The following is a 15,618-nucleotide window of genomic DNA, read 5'->3' on the forward strand; positions in this document are numbered from 1 at the left end:
ATTTCTTCCTTACGCTTCATATGCAATCTTTCAACCAACCTCCATTTCCATTTGCTGAAGTTTCAAACTCATGCTTATGAGAACAGAAACTATGTTTACTTGTAAATCAAACTGAAATGAATATTGGTGCATACAGAAATACTGGCAAAAAGAGCATCTGCTCATCTAAATGACAGAGGCAGCACAGGTTCTCTTTAACACTTATTTTAGCCTTGTGAGACAAGGTTCCCCTGTAGTTTTTCCCAAAGAGAAGAAGAAGTATATTTCTTTGATCTAACCCAATCATTTCTGGTTCTGGAGATGAGGCAGTATGATGCTTGCCCTTCCTCTGCCAAACTGTTCTCAGCTTTTCTGTGGTCCAACTTGCTGCAGCAGCAGCACATGACAAACCAGAGCAGCATACATCAATTCCATCTCCTCTCTCAGATGTGCTGCCTTTGTATCAAAACCATCTTAGGTCCTCTCCATCTAGAGCTGTAAGCAGGTTCTTGCTCAGCCACAAGCAAGATGACAGCTGCTTTGACAGTGGGCATGGTGGCTTCCATCAGATACAGGAGACTTTTGAAAGAAAAAATAAAAACCAAGGAGGATTGGAAACATGGGAGCTAGCCCCAGAAAAATAGTGTTCTAAGAGCAGAAAGAGTTTTCTTTTTGTCCATTTCTCAAGCCTTTTTGGTCTGTCGAAGCAACCTCATTGTGAAACTATGCTAACAAGTAAAAAGGTCATACCTGTTTAAGCAGATGATAGGATGTTGCGTCTGGTTGTTAAACAAAAGAAACTCTCTGTTCCTATAAAGAAATAGAGAAATACAGACTCTATTTAGTTTCTATTCAGTTAATTTAGCATGAACTCAATGTTACAAGGACCACAAGATGCTGTATATGTGTACACTTGTGTCTGAGCTTTTTTCTCCCAGCTATTTTTAGCAAAGGTTCACTTGAGAAACATTAATTCAGGTCCCCTGTTACCTCCAGTCTGCTTTAAGACCACCAAGGAGCTGCTTAATCCTCAGACCTGCCCTGAGAAAAGCTGCCAATGACTCCAAAAAGTCATTCATCAGGGAAGGCAAGTGCAGTGCAGCACACTCCAGCCAGGCTCCCTCCACTGAGAGACCTAGCAGGACTCCTATGTGCACAGTCTCTGCTGCAGGAGGATCTCAAGCAGGAGCAAGGAAAACAGTTGTAAAGATGCCCAGAAAGTAATGGAAAAAGAGCAAGAGTTGCCCCCACTGACTTCCCAGTATGACACTTCAGAGCATCTGAAGATACCAATGCAGATAACTACTCCATTTACTTCTTAAAACTTTTTTTCTTCCCTCACCTGTATAACAGAGGGTCTTCAGTTTTCTCCAGTTTCTCTGAGATAAATAGCAAAAGGCTACCACAGATGTTACTGCTCCTTTGGTGATCCTCTTTACTCAGTGAGAAATGCCTGAACACCAAATATTGTTAATTTCTTGAAATAAACTCCTGCTACACATGCTCTCTCCTTATTGTAAATTTTTGATCAGAGCCCATCAGGAAAACCATTACAGATGGAAGTAGCACACAGACACTGAAGTGGCTGTAATCAGGAAGAAAGGTCTTTGAGTATCCCCTAAGTATTATGAGAACAGATGGTGCTATCACCTATATTTAAGGCTGCACAGTTTCTCATCTCTCAGATTCTTGCAACTGTGCTGATTTTAATTCTTCAGAAATTAATTCCCCATATATTATATCTGACTCAAGCTAATGCTTTTGTTTGGCAGTTGTTTGTTTTAAAGCTTCAGCACAAATGGGACAGACGTTTCCAGGAACCAGATTAGTGAGAAATACATGACTAAACCCAAGTTTAAAAGAAGGACAGTATTAAGGTAATGATAAAAAATGTAGGATGCAAGTATGCAATTAGAGAGAATCTTAATGCATACACACAAAGGGAACTAACCTTAACCTGGAGAGCAGTTCATGCTTTCCCTGTTTCCAAGCCTGGACTCTATTCTTCAACACTGAGTTAGTCTCCTTGCCTGCACATGTCACTGGCATTGGGCCCTGCTAACCACAGCTTTGCACTGGTTTCACGGGTTAACCTCCAGCAAGAACTGAAATATCTAGCTGCCTTGAAAGGGGAAGGTTTCAGATGGTTCTGACAGCAAGTAAATGGAAACTGACTGCTCCACCTCACTGCAGACGCTGTCACCAGAGTGCACCATTCACTTACACGCAATAATTAGTTACACTAAATGAGCTATGTGGAAATGAGGCTCCAGCCAGCATCAATTCTACCCACCCGCAGGATGAAGGGGAATGTTAAAATAAGCTAATTAAATTTGCTGTAGCTCAGCAGAAAGATCGATGTTCTCGACAGCTGAGCATTCAGCACTCGGCGTCCCAACAGCCCTCTGATGTGTCACCAGTGCAAAATATGCCGTGTAGTCAGAACCAGAGGAGGTGGATGCACGCCTCCTGGGAGAGGTAAACCCAGAAGGCAGAAGCATTAAACAGGGACATTAACAGAAGGATGGACACTTCTGCAGCGTGCATGTCAGATGATCAAATGGCATCTTTGCCAATACAAATTTTTGCTTTGTAATTTCTCATTGTCTACTTTACCACCCTTGAACATGCACTCTAATAATCTCGAACTGAAACCCCGATCATCTCTTTGATAAATGTCTACTGCAATAAATGTGATTTTAGCTGGTAGTAGGATACCAAAAACACCAGATAATCAACATATACAGATGTCATGAGTGGGAAGCTGTTTTGCTGCCCCAGGAATTTGCCAAAGACAGATTGTAATCAGCATTTCCACCTCTTGCTGACCAGGAAGAAAATTACATGTTTCAAGGATTCTTCCCCTAGAAAAGAGAAGAGGTAGCCATCCACACAGAAGAGCCAACAGCTCCACATTTGGAGCAGTTATCTAGAATGCAAGAAGTTAACATTTAAGTGCCTGGTCAGAATGTGGCACCACATATATGAATGGGGTTTTCCACTTCCTATCTTCCACTTCCTATCTTCCAATAATCTCCCTAACCCTCCTGTGTCAGACAGAAATGCCTGAAGAATCTGTCCCAATAAGGAATTCACTGAAATTGGCACAGTCTTTAGAAAAGCTTTGTGCTGTGACAAAGAGACATGCTGGCTGGTCGACACCCTGGAGCCAGAACGGTAGGAGACGGTGCCAGGGCTGCTCTAAGCATCACCTTTCCCATGGGACAAGGCACAAAACAGATGAGCTATTTCTCACTCATACTAGGAAGCTGCCATTATGAAATCCTTCAGTCTTGGACATGGAAACCTTTATCAGATCAAGCAAGCTTACCATAACGATGAAACCTTGCTGAAGTGTTGTTCACAAATATAGACTGCATTTAGTATTCATTTACTTTCACTTAAGCACATCATACAGATTTTCTGTTGATGCAGACTAACAGAGGTCTAGACAGCTCTAGGCTGGACACAGTGCACCAAACCATGAAATGGACAGGGATATCTGTTTATTCCTGCTCTGCTATTCACCTGTGAGTACAGCATGTCAACGACTGCACCCACGTGCCCTCCTGAATATATTACAGACTGCATTTTCTTCTTTTCATTAAACACTTCAACATCTACCTGTAAAACTGATAGGAAAAAAACCCAGCATGCATATTCATTCATAGGCACAACAGAGGACTAAGAACCTCTTTCATGCACAAGGCATTTGTAACTATGCTTCACTAATGTGCACTTATTCCTACTTCTCTTCTTATTAAACTTTCAAAAACAACTTTCAAGATAGACGTATACATTTTGTTCCATTTTTTAAAAATCTCTCTTTTACAGGAACTGTTTCCCTTTCTTTCATTTTGGGGGGCTTTTTCAAAGACTCCTGTATGATCTATCCAACAATATACCTGTTCTGCACAGTTATCTGTGATGAAAATTATAATGAGTAAGTAGATACTTTTCCCAAGCTGCTTCACTTCTTCCCCTCAGAAAGGAGCTGTGCTGTTGTCCTGAGGGCTCAGCTCATCCACCCGAGGCTCTGAGTCTGCTTTGCAGAGATCTATTAGCTTCACCCAGCTGCCTACAGAATGGCATATTTAAGACTATAAACTCTTCAGTCTGGGAGCTTGTCTTGTGCTAGATATTGTCCCAGAGCGGCGTGCAAGCAATGACAAAAACCTAAACTGCCACAAATTACTTTTAAGCATTTAGCATTTTGTGCAACAATGTGTTACACATGGCAGTCTGCAAGCACTAAGGCTGCAAATGGATTTGATCCATTATCACCAAAGCTTTTTCCTTTTAGAGTACACTCTCCATCTCCTTTCTACTTTCCACCTCCATCCGTTGTGCTTTCCCCTCGGCAGCAGAGGCTTAAAATGAGATGACAAACATTTTTCAAAGGAATGCAAAGGAAAATAATCTGATATCTGGAGGGCAGAATTCACTACACATTTATTTTTCAGTTTCCAAAGTGCCAGAGAAATGAAGGTCGGGTATATCTTGACTTTAGCTGGTGCTGATGTGGATAGCGAATGTCTTCAAAGCACTGCAGCTAAAATTGCTGACCACCGGCAGACGTCAGCAGCTTACTCTGGCTGCAGACATGGCCCAGAAATTCAGAGAGGACTGCAGTAGATGTTGCTTCAACTTGAAAATCAAGAGTCCAGTGCTGGCTTGACTGAGAAAAATCTATTCTGAAATTTTCATTGTCAGTTTGAAAGGGCTTTAGGTGGCACATCAATCAGTACTTCTTGCACTCCTTGAACATGTCTACCTCTGAAAGTGGCTTAACAGTTAGGAAATGTTTCCTTTTGACCCAGCTGATCTAGAAAAAGTTTTAATGCTGCAAAAACAAGCAATGTTGATCTTATGACAAATTTGTTCATTCTAAACACTATTAAATTGCTTATGTGTTAAAATAACTGCAGAAATCTCCTTTTCATCATAATATCCATGTGTTGAGTTTGTGTGAAGTCATTTCTGATAACAAAGAAAGGGCTGTAACTGTGGCTCCTGTAAGAAGTTGCTTGAAATCTTCCCCAGCTCTGAGCTAGACACACTTCTGGGGCTGAACCAATTGGGCACCTCTACGATCACTTTTTAAGAGGAAGAAGCCAGAAGAAGAGGTTTTATTCTTTCTGGGAGGTAGCAGGAGTTGGTTGAGAGAAAAGTGACCATGCAGACTCCAAGGTCAGTGAGGGAAAAGAGAAGGAGATGTGCTGGAGCAGAGACCTCCACTCCAGTGGTGACTGTGCCCGGAGGAAGCTGTGAGTCCTTGAGGGGGGCAGTGTTGCACCAGAATGTGCCTGGAGTTCTGCTGCTGCAGAGTCCCCCCACGCTGGTGAGTTTGAGAAAAACTAATGTGGAAGACGTTTGTTAGGGACTGAGTCCTGTGAAAGAGAGCCCATGTTGGAGCAGGGGAAAAATGCATGGAGTCCTCTTCCTGAGAAGAAAGAAGCAGCAGACACCATCTGTGACAGACTGACCACATCCCCCATACCCTGTCGTTCTGTGCCATTGAGGAGGAGGTAGAGATATTGGAAGCAGTGAGCTAGGCCTGGGAAGAAGGGAGAGGTAGGGGAAGGAGATCTTAAAGTGCTGGTTATATTTATTCTCATCATTCTCCTCTGCTTTTGCTTTCTGTCTGTTCTGTTTCTAGTTGGTAGTAGATTAAACTGTTCTTATTTTCTTCCCTAAGTTGAGTAGTGGAGTCTGTTTTGCCTAGAACCACAATTGCCAGTGAGCCATCCCTGCTCGTCGTTGTCCACAAGGCCCTTGGATCTCTTCTCCTCCCATCTCACTGGGGCCTCCACCATCCTAAGGACAGTAGGGGTGTGGAGCAGGATAAGCGAGCAGCTAAATAGTGCTTTGTTGCTGGCTGGACCTGAACCATGACACCATCTCAAAGTTTTCTGTAGGTTAAAAGAAACTTTTAAACCCTTACGAGTTGAGAAAAGTTTGTTCATGAGGAAAGCATCTTGGGGCTGCTACCACTAGTTTGAGCAGCTCATGGCCATGAGGGTAGAGGAGACAGAATCACATTTGGTTATGACTGTGAGGAGGAAAGGAGAAGATGAAAAGCTCTATCAGCATCCAAGAATCTTGGGTAACTGGAGCCTGAAATACACTGTGGACAGGAGACACAGTTCAATCATTTATGGAAATCAAGGTTAGCAGTGTCAGCACAGTTGGCTTGGGAGGAAACAGTTTTGTCATCCTCCTGGCACAGAAGTAACTTGTCTTGATTAGTGGCTGCCAGTAAATAGGGAATAAAGAAAGGAGATTGAGAAGGACAAGGAAAAGCAAAGGATAAAATGGATACATTGATATTTTCACAGCTTGCATGCAGCAGCCCAGCTAGGACCCCAAGGGAGTTTATTTCGGGAACCTTGAAGACAGTGACAATTGCTACATTTGATGAAAATATATAGTGTATAGGATTTTAAATTGGATCTCTAGTAGTGTACATGATTTTATACCCAACAGAGAAAGAAACAGTTCTGATGACAACTATTGCTGAGGCATTTTCCCACATTTACTGACATAGATCTGTCATTAACATTCCATTTCTCTTACCCACAACTTATTTCTTTTGCAGTTGCTCAATGAAGATAGGTCTGGGGGCTGTTTTCATGGTCTTGTCAGGATGAATTTTAATCCATACTGCTTGAAAGATGTGACACCTGCTATTTTATATCTATAATTTATTGTTTAATGAGCTCCTATGAATTCTTATGGTATCTTAAGAGACTTGTAAAATTACTTGCTGGCCTGTCTTTTTTTTTCCTCGGTTCATCAGCAAAGTGGAAAGAGCTTAGGTCACTTTGAGTTCCTCCAGACACCCACTTCAGCTGCTGGTCTGGCTGTCTTCCTTCACAGAAGACTCTGGTCTCCAGGAGAAGGGCCATTCTAAGAATCTCCTGCTAACTAAGAGATGCTGGTGTTCCAAGGTGCCAGTTTTGCCATTTCGTTTTAGAAGCCTCAGCTATTTCAAACACTCATTAAGCCATTGTAAGGACACAAGTTAATCTTCACATGCTGGAGAGGAAAAGCTCACTGGAGACTCCTTTGTGGATCAGGACTGTCTGCTACAGTCATTTAGTGAAGTGAAAGTAACAACCCTGCAAGCCAGGAGCCAACGGAAGGTATTTGTTTAAGATCTGGGACTGAGAAATCTTTCACCTATTAGGAGCACTGTGTCCTCATCTCAGTGTCACACCCCAGAAGGCATGTTTCCACACCTCAGTCTATACCAGAAGCAGAGAGCTTCTATTGGAAGCTGGAGACTTTTCCATTTGGGACATTACGTTCCCTCTACTTCTTGGGGTCAACACTTTGCCAAACACTACTAATAAGTTTCTAGGAAGTGATTGTGATTTCTAACTTTTTTTTTCTTTTTTACATGAATATAAAAAAATACAGGTACTGTGCTGCACGCATTTTATTAAACACTGTATTTAATCTGTCTTTGGACTAACAGCACCTTCTAAAACAAGCCAGAGCCTTCAGTAAGCTCATGGATGCAAAGTCAAAAGTGTGTGTTGAACAGAGAATAAAGCCAGGATACGCCAGGATCGCAGAGGGCTTTCTGTCTCAGTCATGAGTGACAGACACCATCAGAGAAAGCCAGTCATTGCCTTTTATCTCTTTACAAAACCCTTGACAGACAAACTGTTGCAAACCAACAGTATAGGAGACTTTTCTTTCAGACAGCACAGTAATTTGGAGGAAGGAAATGGAGAACAGAGGGAAGCAGAAGGAAGAAGGTGGCCTGAGGAGCTGGGATAAAGCATTGTAATGGGACTGACAGCTGGGCAGAGTCACTTCCAGCTTTGCCAAGCATGGATTTTGGGAAGCTGAAGAGCATTCAGAGCAGGCAGGACTCTATGCATCTGGATGAGCCTGGTGTGAGCACATAACACAGACTGACCAGAGGTCCATGTTGCCTACATGGCTACTCCAGGGACATGCTTCAACCATGGCTTCTTTGCCATGGTTGCAGTGTCTGCAGTTACAGGGTCCCTCTCTCTGGACAAGACCTCTCCTGGGCATAAGTTTAATGAGCTGCTTTGTTGTGAGTTCCTTCCCACAGTTACAGCTGTGGATATTGGGTCCCTTCCTCGGGACACGGCCTGCTCCAGCCATAGTGATAAAGGGTCCCTCCTTTGGGACACGGCCTCTTCTGACCATAGTTTTAAAGAAGAAAATCACTGCCCCTGGCTCGGGGTCTGTAGTGAAGTGATTGGGTCCCTCCCATGGGACACGGCCTCCTCCAGCCATAGTCACTGTCCCAGGCTCGGGGCGTTTAATGAAGTGAATCGCTGCCCCTGGTCTGGGGCCAGCTTTAGCAAATGAGTCTCTGCCCCCAATACGGGGTCATTATCAAAATGAGTCTCTACCACTGATGTGGGGTCTTTAAAGAAATGAGAATAAATCTCAGCTTCACCAGTTTTCTCCGTAGAATGCAGGGGAGTCTCTGCTCCAACACACCTCCTCCTCTCTTTCATCACTGACCTTGGAGTCCACATGGTTGTTTCTCTCACTGTTCCTACTCCTTGCACCACCACCAGCCAGAAGAAGAAGGGACAGAAGAAGGAAGAAACAGGAAAAAAGGAGGAAGAAGCCTCCTCTTCCAGCTTCTTCTTAAAAAGGGATTGTGAAGGCATCTAATTGGCTCAGCCCCAGCAGTGGGTCTGGCTCAGAGCTGGGGAGAGTTTTGAGCAACTACTTCCAGGAGCCATCTTTACAGCCCCTTCCCCCTTACCAGAAATGGCTTCATGTCAAACCATGACAGATGGAGATGAACAGACAAGACAGCTGCAACAACTGCCTTCCAAAGGACAGCACTGGAGCCTCATCGTTACTGGGCGTCTGAAGAGGCAGAAAGGGGGCCTTCTACAGCTGAGGAATGAAGGAAGACATGACAGGGAGTTAGAAAGCAAGAGCTGCTGCACTGGCTTGCTTCTATTCTCTTGTTTGAGGATCCTTTTCTAAGACACCAATTCCATTCATTCTGCAGGTTTTCCTGTGACTAGGCAGACAGAAAATTTCCTCAGTACATCCTATATCTAAGAGTCAACTTGGTATTTCAGAGACGTGACAGAATGCAAAGTAAGAGACAATAAAAATGCCACTCTCTTTTTTGCTTGGATTGAGTTTACTTTTCTTGTCAGTGGGATATTAGAGACTATAAGGATGTCAATTAAACTTCATAAAATTATTCTGATTTAAAAATAAAAAAATTACAGGTTTCTAGACTGAGAGATTTCCTGTGGGTGCCAGTGAGTTACTGCCTGAGACAAGGAGAAAATCAAGGTCTCTCAGCTCTCAAACACATATTCCCAGTATTGTCTCTGATGTAACACAGCGTGCAACCTCATAATCCTGTAGTAATCGAGTGCAGTCTTTTCCCAGCATGCTGTTAACACAAACTATGTGATTCCAGGAGAACAGCAACAGGTACTCAGGGTTGCTCTGGGGCTGTATGGGGAAAACACATTAGCCTATGGTTGGTCCACAGGTTTCTGCAATCAGCTGGCTGCATGTTACCTCTAATTTTACATGCTCCAGGGTTAACTTTGAGATGTGGTGAGCAGGCTGTGCAAACTGTGTGGTACCCATGGTAACCAAGTTTAAGCTGTGGTTTTACACTGAGATGGATGCAGTTGACATAATAAGGCCCAAAGCACCGGATTAAATATGGGAGGGACAGATAAGACATTGACTAGAGCACATTCTTGAAGGCATGGCTCCAGTGCTGTGCCATGTATGTCACTAGAGATGCCTAAGACAAATACAAGTGCCATAAAAATATTGCCTGAAGACTTCCACCTGGGGACAAACATGACAGGGGTGCAGTACAGGTTAGCAGGCAATCCCAGACTTTTTTTTGCTTTGTTTTGCTACCATACTTTGGATTTCTACTTCTTCCTTCTCCCCAGTTTAAAGCGTCCCAACTGAACAGCAAAGCGGCAGCACTGACCGCATCACATGTCACACGATGGAAGTTTTAACGGCACTATTTGGATCAAATCTAATTGCTTCGTTCATGACTATACTGACAGACCCACCTCACACACATTCCAGTAAGACATGCACTTGCAGAGTAGAGCAAAAGCTCCCAGAGGCTTTAAATCTTCTATCTTTTAAATCACCTCTAAACTGCTTATCTCCATTAGCAATCTGGAATGCACAAGTCACCTGTCACTGGGGGAAGGGGAATTAAGTAAAGCAAAGTCTTTCAGTAGTTGATATCTGGAATCTTTCTGCTTGCTTTGCTGGGGATCTTCTGGACGTCCTCTGCCATCATTTCTTCCAGGGCTGCCTGAAGGTCTACACTGACAGAGTCCTGAGAGATTTCCATTGCCAGTCACTGTGCCAGGCACCCCAGGGGCAGTGGCTACAAACTGTTATTAGCCTAACTAGACCATGTCACCCCAGCTCAGGAGCTGCTAAGCGGGACAGCCCAGCACACAACTCTGTTTCTCAGTCTCAGAGGTCTTGGGGAAGCCACTGAGGTGAAAAGCCACTTTCACAAAAAGACATCCACAGACTGGACTTCAAGCCTGACAAGTGCCAGTCTCCCTTCTGTGCCAGAGTAGAGCTCACTGGAGGAATCAGAGACCATGACCGAGACCCCACCAGGGCCTGCAGCAAGAAGACACAGCAAGAGGATGCTTAGGAGAGGACAGGGGATGACAGCAGCCCTTGAGGGCTGAATCACTACCATCTCCCTGCTCTAGACAGAAATAGTCTAGCGAAGGCAGCTTTCATGGTTGACACAGTTGTCCCAGGCCAACTGCTTGACTTTGCTGCAGGAGATGTCCTGTCTGGTAGCAACAGTGATGGGAAAAAGAGCTGCCTTGGCTGTTTGATTTGTCATTCCTCTTGAATCTCTGCTCACAGTCACAATGTCAGTAGGTCAACCTAATACACCAAGCTGTGACTTGAGTCACCTGAGCCCCACAAAAATGGTCTGCTGAGCCTCCAGTAGGGTAGACCACCACAGACAGAGAAGTGGAGCAAACATCTTGTGAGGAACACCTAAAGCCACAACAATGAGGGCTGACAGGTTTTGATGTCAATCAGAAAGGCTGTGTGTGGAAGAACTACCGCACAAACAGCCTGATTCAACCACCGTGACTGCACAATCCATGAAGCCGCTTGTAGTGGAGGGAAACAAAGACTTGCATATGCACACACTCTCTTACAATTCATGAAGAAGTAATGCTTTGAAAAAAATCAGCTTCTCACTCAATGTCTATAACCAAATGTGAAATACAGCACTACTTATTTCTGTTTGACCAAAGTCAATGCTCATCGAGGTGGACTGCTGAAGCAATCATACCTGTCATAACATTTCTCCTAGCATGCATCTGGTTCCAGCTTTGTGGAAAAACTAGTAACCTCCTGATGACTTCAGTAAATGAGTAATGCTCCATGCCAGGGAGAATACAATACCAGGAGGACTGGCTGATTCCCCAGAAGGCTGTGCTGCCAAATCTCAAATGGCTTGAGAGTTGGGCAGAGAGGAACCTCATGAGGTTCAACAAGGACAAGTGCAGAGTCCTGCACCAGGGAAGGAACAATCCCATGCACCAGTACAGGCTGGGTATTGACCTGCTGGAGAGCAGCTCTGCAGAGAGAGACCTGGGAGTCCTGGTTGATAATAAACTCACCATGAGCCAGCAATGTGCCCTCATGGCCAAGGCCAATGGCATCCTGGGGTGCATCAAGAAGAGTGTGTTCAGCAGGTCGAGGGAGGTTCTGCTCCCCCTCTCCTCTGCCTTGGTGAGGCCTCATCTGGAGTCCTGTGTCCAGTTCTGGACTCCCCAGCTCAAGAGGGACAGGGAAGTGCTGGAGAGAGTCCAGCACAGGGCCACCAAGATGATCAGGGGACTGGAACATCTTTCGTATGAGGAAAGGTTGTGGGAGCTGGGGCTTTTTAGCCCAGAGAAGAGAAAACTGAAGGGGGACCTTAGCAACACTTATAAATACCTCAAGGGTGGGCATCAAGTGGATGGGGAAAGTCTTTCTGCAGTGTCCAGTGTCAGGACAAGGGGTAACATGTACCAGTTGGAACATGAGGAGAAACTTCGTGTTCAGCTCCACTTGAACACAAGGAGAAACTTCTTTGCTGTGAGGGTTAGGGAGCCCTGGCACATGCTGCCCAGGGAGGTTGTAGAGTTTCCTTTTCTAGAGAGTTTCAAAACTTGCCTGGACATGTTCTTTTGTAGGCTGACAGAGGTGAACCTGCTTTAGCAGGTGGGTTGGACTAGATAATCTCTAGAGGTCCCTTTCCACGTCTACCATTCTGTGATTGTGTGAACCAGACAGGAAGAGATGCTTCCACTATGAAACAGGAGTTGCCAGCAGTCACATACACAGCTCCAGAACACACCAGCACATCCACATCCACCCTTGCCCTCTTCTGTTTTCCCCTCATTCCCTGTCTATCTGCCTTTTCCCTCCTCCTTGCTAAACTGCAAAGAGCGGCAAACTCAAACTACATTTGCCTACCATCAGGCATTTGGTAAGAAACGCCAATTTCATTGAAAGACCAGAGATGCCCATGGGACTTGGATCCCACAAGTACCAGAGTCACATGTTCCCCAGAGGTGCAAGAGTAGGAAAATTATCTGAAGAGACTTAAGAAAAATAACGAAATTCAGAAAATATTGGCAAAACCTCTTCTCCCGCTCTCCCAGATAGATAAATGCCTGTTTGCAGTGGACTACAGGTGGGTTCAGCTGATAAGAATGCAGGCACAGCTGTTTCACTGCAAGGAGGTAACAAATCTGTAAATTCAAGCTGGAGCAGAGGCTCCAAAACAGACTGTGGGTGCTGGATGGGAGGCTGTCAAGGCCAGGCTCAACTCGTAAACAATTTCTAGTCACACTGTTTAGACCATTATACTCAGGAAGTCTGTCATCCTCCATTTATACAATTCATAAAAAGTTTGGAGCTCAACTTGCAGCAGAAACCCATGACTCCTCCATTCCCTCAGGGCCCACAGATACCCACTCCCCAGCTCGCTGATCCACCAGAGGCTCTCTGGGAGATATAGTCCCATACACCCTCCTGCCAGCCAGTTACTCACGTCCCCAGCCAGGCCCAGTGATAACCCAGCATCAACATCCCCATCGCTATAATAAGCATATACAAAGAGCCAGCTTCACAGCTGGGAGCAGTCATTGCACTTCCCAGCTGTGTTTGGTGTTTGTAGGGACTTGCAAGTGCATCCTGTCATTAATCTACTCCGTCTGTCTGCTCTTGCAACAAATCCTACTTTATTTTCAGGGCTCTTTCTGCTCTGGACATGGGCAGCAGGGCTAGAACAATACAATGTGCCCATAAATAAAGCTAATGACACGAGTCTTGCTGCTACCCACTTGATCAATTACTTTTTTTTTCTTCTCTCTTTTTTCCTTCTATTTTTTATTTTAATTTGCTGACACATTTGCTTCTAAAGAAACTGTGGATTGGTCTTCTACATGGGTTGGTAAATCAGCAGTTATTGGAACGGTCTCCTCTAGCTATGGGGACTCTCCCAGCTCCAGCCTTGCTGAAACATGGAGATTTTCAGCTGGGCTGAGGTGCCAGGCAAAGCAGTAATGCTGCTTGTGAAACATGAGTCAGTGTTTCGTTACTGGGCTGCACTGAACCAGGTGGGAATTCCCTGGATAGATCAGCACTGTTTAGTGTGGTGCTGCACTGATCACCGATGCTGAGTTGTCAGAGATCTGCTTGACAGCTACCCACAAGGTTTCTGAAATGTTTTCTCAATCCAAGTTCAAGATACCAAAAAAAACCCCATCACTGCATATTTCAGACTAGGTCAAATGAAAAGTTTCAACTGTGTTTTACTTGATTTCTCTTTGGGTTGACTTTTCCTTCAGAAATTTAAGCTATTCCAAACAGAATTACTTTTTTTTTTCCTCACATTTTCAAGATGTCTAAAAAAGGAATTTTAAAACTCAGAAAAAGGGGGAGGAATTTCGGGGGGAATGGGAAGTTTTTAAAACTAATCCTTTCCCAAGAACAGTTTTCATTTTATGGATAGGGTTTTTTTTCTGATTTTTTAAGTGTTAATCAGAAAAACTCCATTTAGATCAACTTCTTAGCTTCAACATCTACTTCAGGCATCACTGTGGGAAACAGGTCCTTCGCTACTTTTCCCAGATATATGACAGGAAAAACTGACCTGCTTTCACTTAGAAGAGTTTACTGTGAGGACTTTCTCCCCTAATGTATATATTCCAACCACTTGTTTATTTAGAAATTATGTAGTTCCTGCAAAATCAAATGTTCTGTGTTTAATAACTTAAGCTATAAATCATAAAAGCCAAATTCAGCAGACTATATGTTATTAAGAAACCAGGATCCAGATGGCTAGCTGAGGTCAAGCTGAGGCCAGCATACCCATAAAGAATATACACTTGTGTGTCACACAGAATCACAGAATCTCATGGGCTGGAAGGGACCTTGAAAGATCATCTAGTCCAACTCCCCTGCCACAGCAGGACCACCTGGAGTAGGTCACACAGAAGTTTAGGGATTTAGTAAAAACAGGAGTGTTTTCCTTTTAGAGCATTCATTTCAGATAACTTTGTTTACTTTCATGAAAATACCCCACATCTTTCACAAAGGTTAAAATAACCAGAAGCTGCCAGAATTGGGAACCACTGTACTGTGGTTTCACGAGGCCCTGTTGCACCTTTTTCACATAAGCAAAAACTAATGCAAACTTTTCACTACTTTTGTTAGAAGCCAGAAGCTCTGCTAGGGTTCCTGCATTTTGAGAAAACCTCCTGCAGCTGGAGGGTCTAGAAATCATTACCATCTCATTTTTTACAGCCATCTGCTCAGCTTAGATGAGCCTGTGACAATGACTGCCTCTACTTGCAAAGGATTTGTCTTCATTTACTGTTTCACAAAGCTCAGGTGGTTAATACTGGGTGCCAAAGTCTAAGCTTTCCTGTCGCTGTGGTTAACACATGGGGAATCATCAAAGTGGTTAATGGGGGGCACCGAGTGAGAGATTGTTGTGCTTCTGTGCTAGCTGGGCCAAACCACAACATCATCACTACCTGTTACCGCCCACCTCCTCACCACTAACCAAACATGGGACTTGGCTTTTAAGACCAGGAATCTGCAAATCCAAAGGCAGCTTTTGGCAAATTTTGAGCTTTTGAGCATCAGCTGATAGTCAGGTTAACATTAAATGCCTTGGTTCCAGCAATAAGTTTGAGATGGGCTGGTGAGCACTGATGTGTTGAGGCTTCAGTGCCTTCAGGGTGAAGCCCTGCACCTCACCACAGGCTTCACACTCACAGCCACTCCAGGGCAGGCCAGGGTCCCTGACGCATGCATTCAGAGCAAGACCTGCCTCCGAACCTGTTTCATATTGATATTTCCCAACTAAGAGAACTAATTAACTGATAACATTGTGATACAAGACAAGCCATGAAATAGAAACTGGAAGTTAAAAAGGTCCTGGTGCACTCTCAAATCCCCACAGTACATCCCACTGAAAATCCTGGTGTTGGTGACTGTACAAAATGAGACAAACTCACCATGAACATCAATAGCCACCACTGTAGGAGGCACAGATTATACTGCTGGCCAAAACATTCACAG

At 44.2% G+C, this 15,618-nt stretch overlaps 1 protein-coding gene across 9 annotated transcripts in view; it reads right to left on the reverse strand.

The window, feature by feature from the left end:
• MAP2 (microtubule associated protein 2) overlaps positions 1-15,618 on the reverse strand; it is a 238,736-nt gene that overhangs the window by 102,327 nt on the left and 120,791 nt on the right. For all 9 annotated transcript variants that reach the window (XM_062002287.1, XM_062002285.1, XM_062002286.1 and 6 more), the window contains exon 4: positions 730-789. The gene's annotated coding sequence lies outside the window, so the exon portion shown is untranslated. The remainder of the gene's footprint in view (positions 1-729; positions 790-15,618) is intronic.

The sequence above is a fragment of the Colius striatus genome, chromosome 9 (assembly GCF_028858725.1).
Source record: "Colius striatus isolate bColStr4 chromosome 9, bColStr4.1.hap1, whole genome shotgun sequence".
Taxonomy (NCBI): domain Eukaryota; kingdom Metazoa; phylum Chordata; class Aves; order Coliiformes; family Coliidae; genus Colius; species Colius striatus.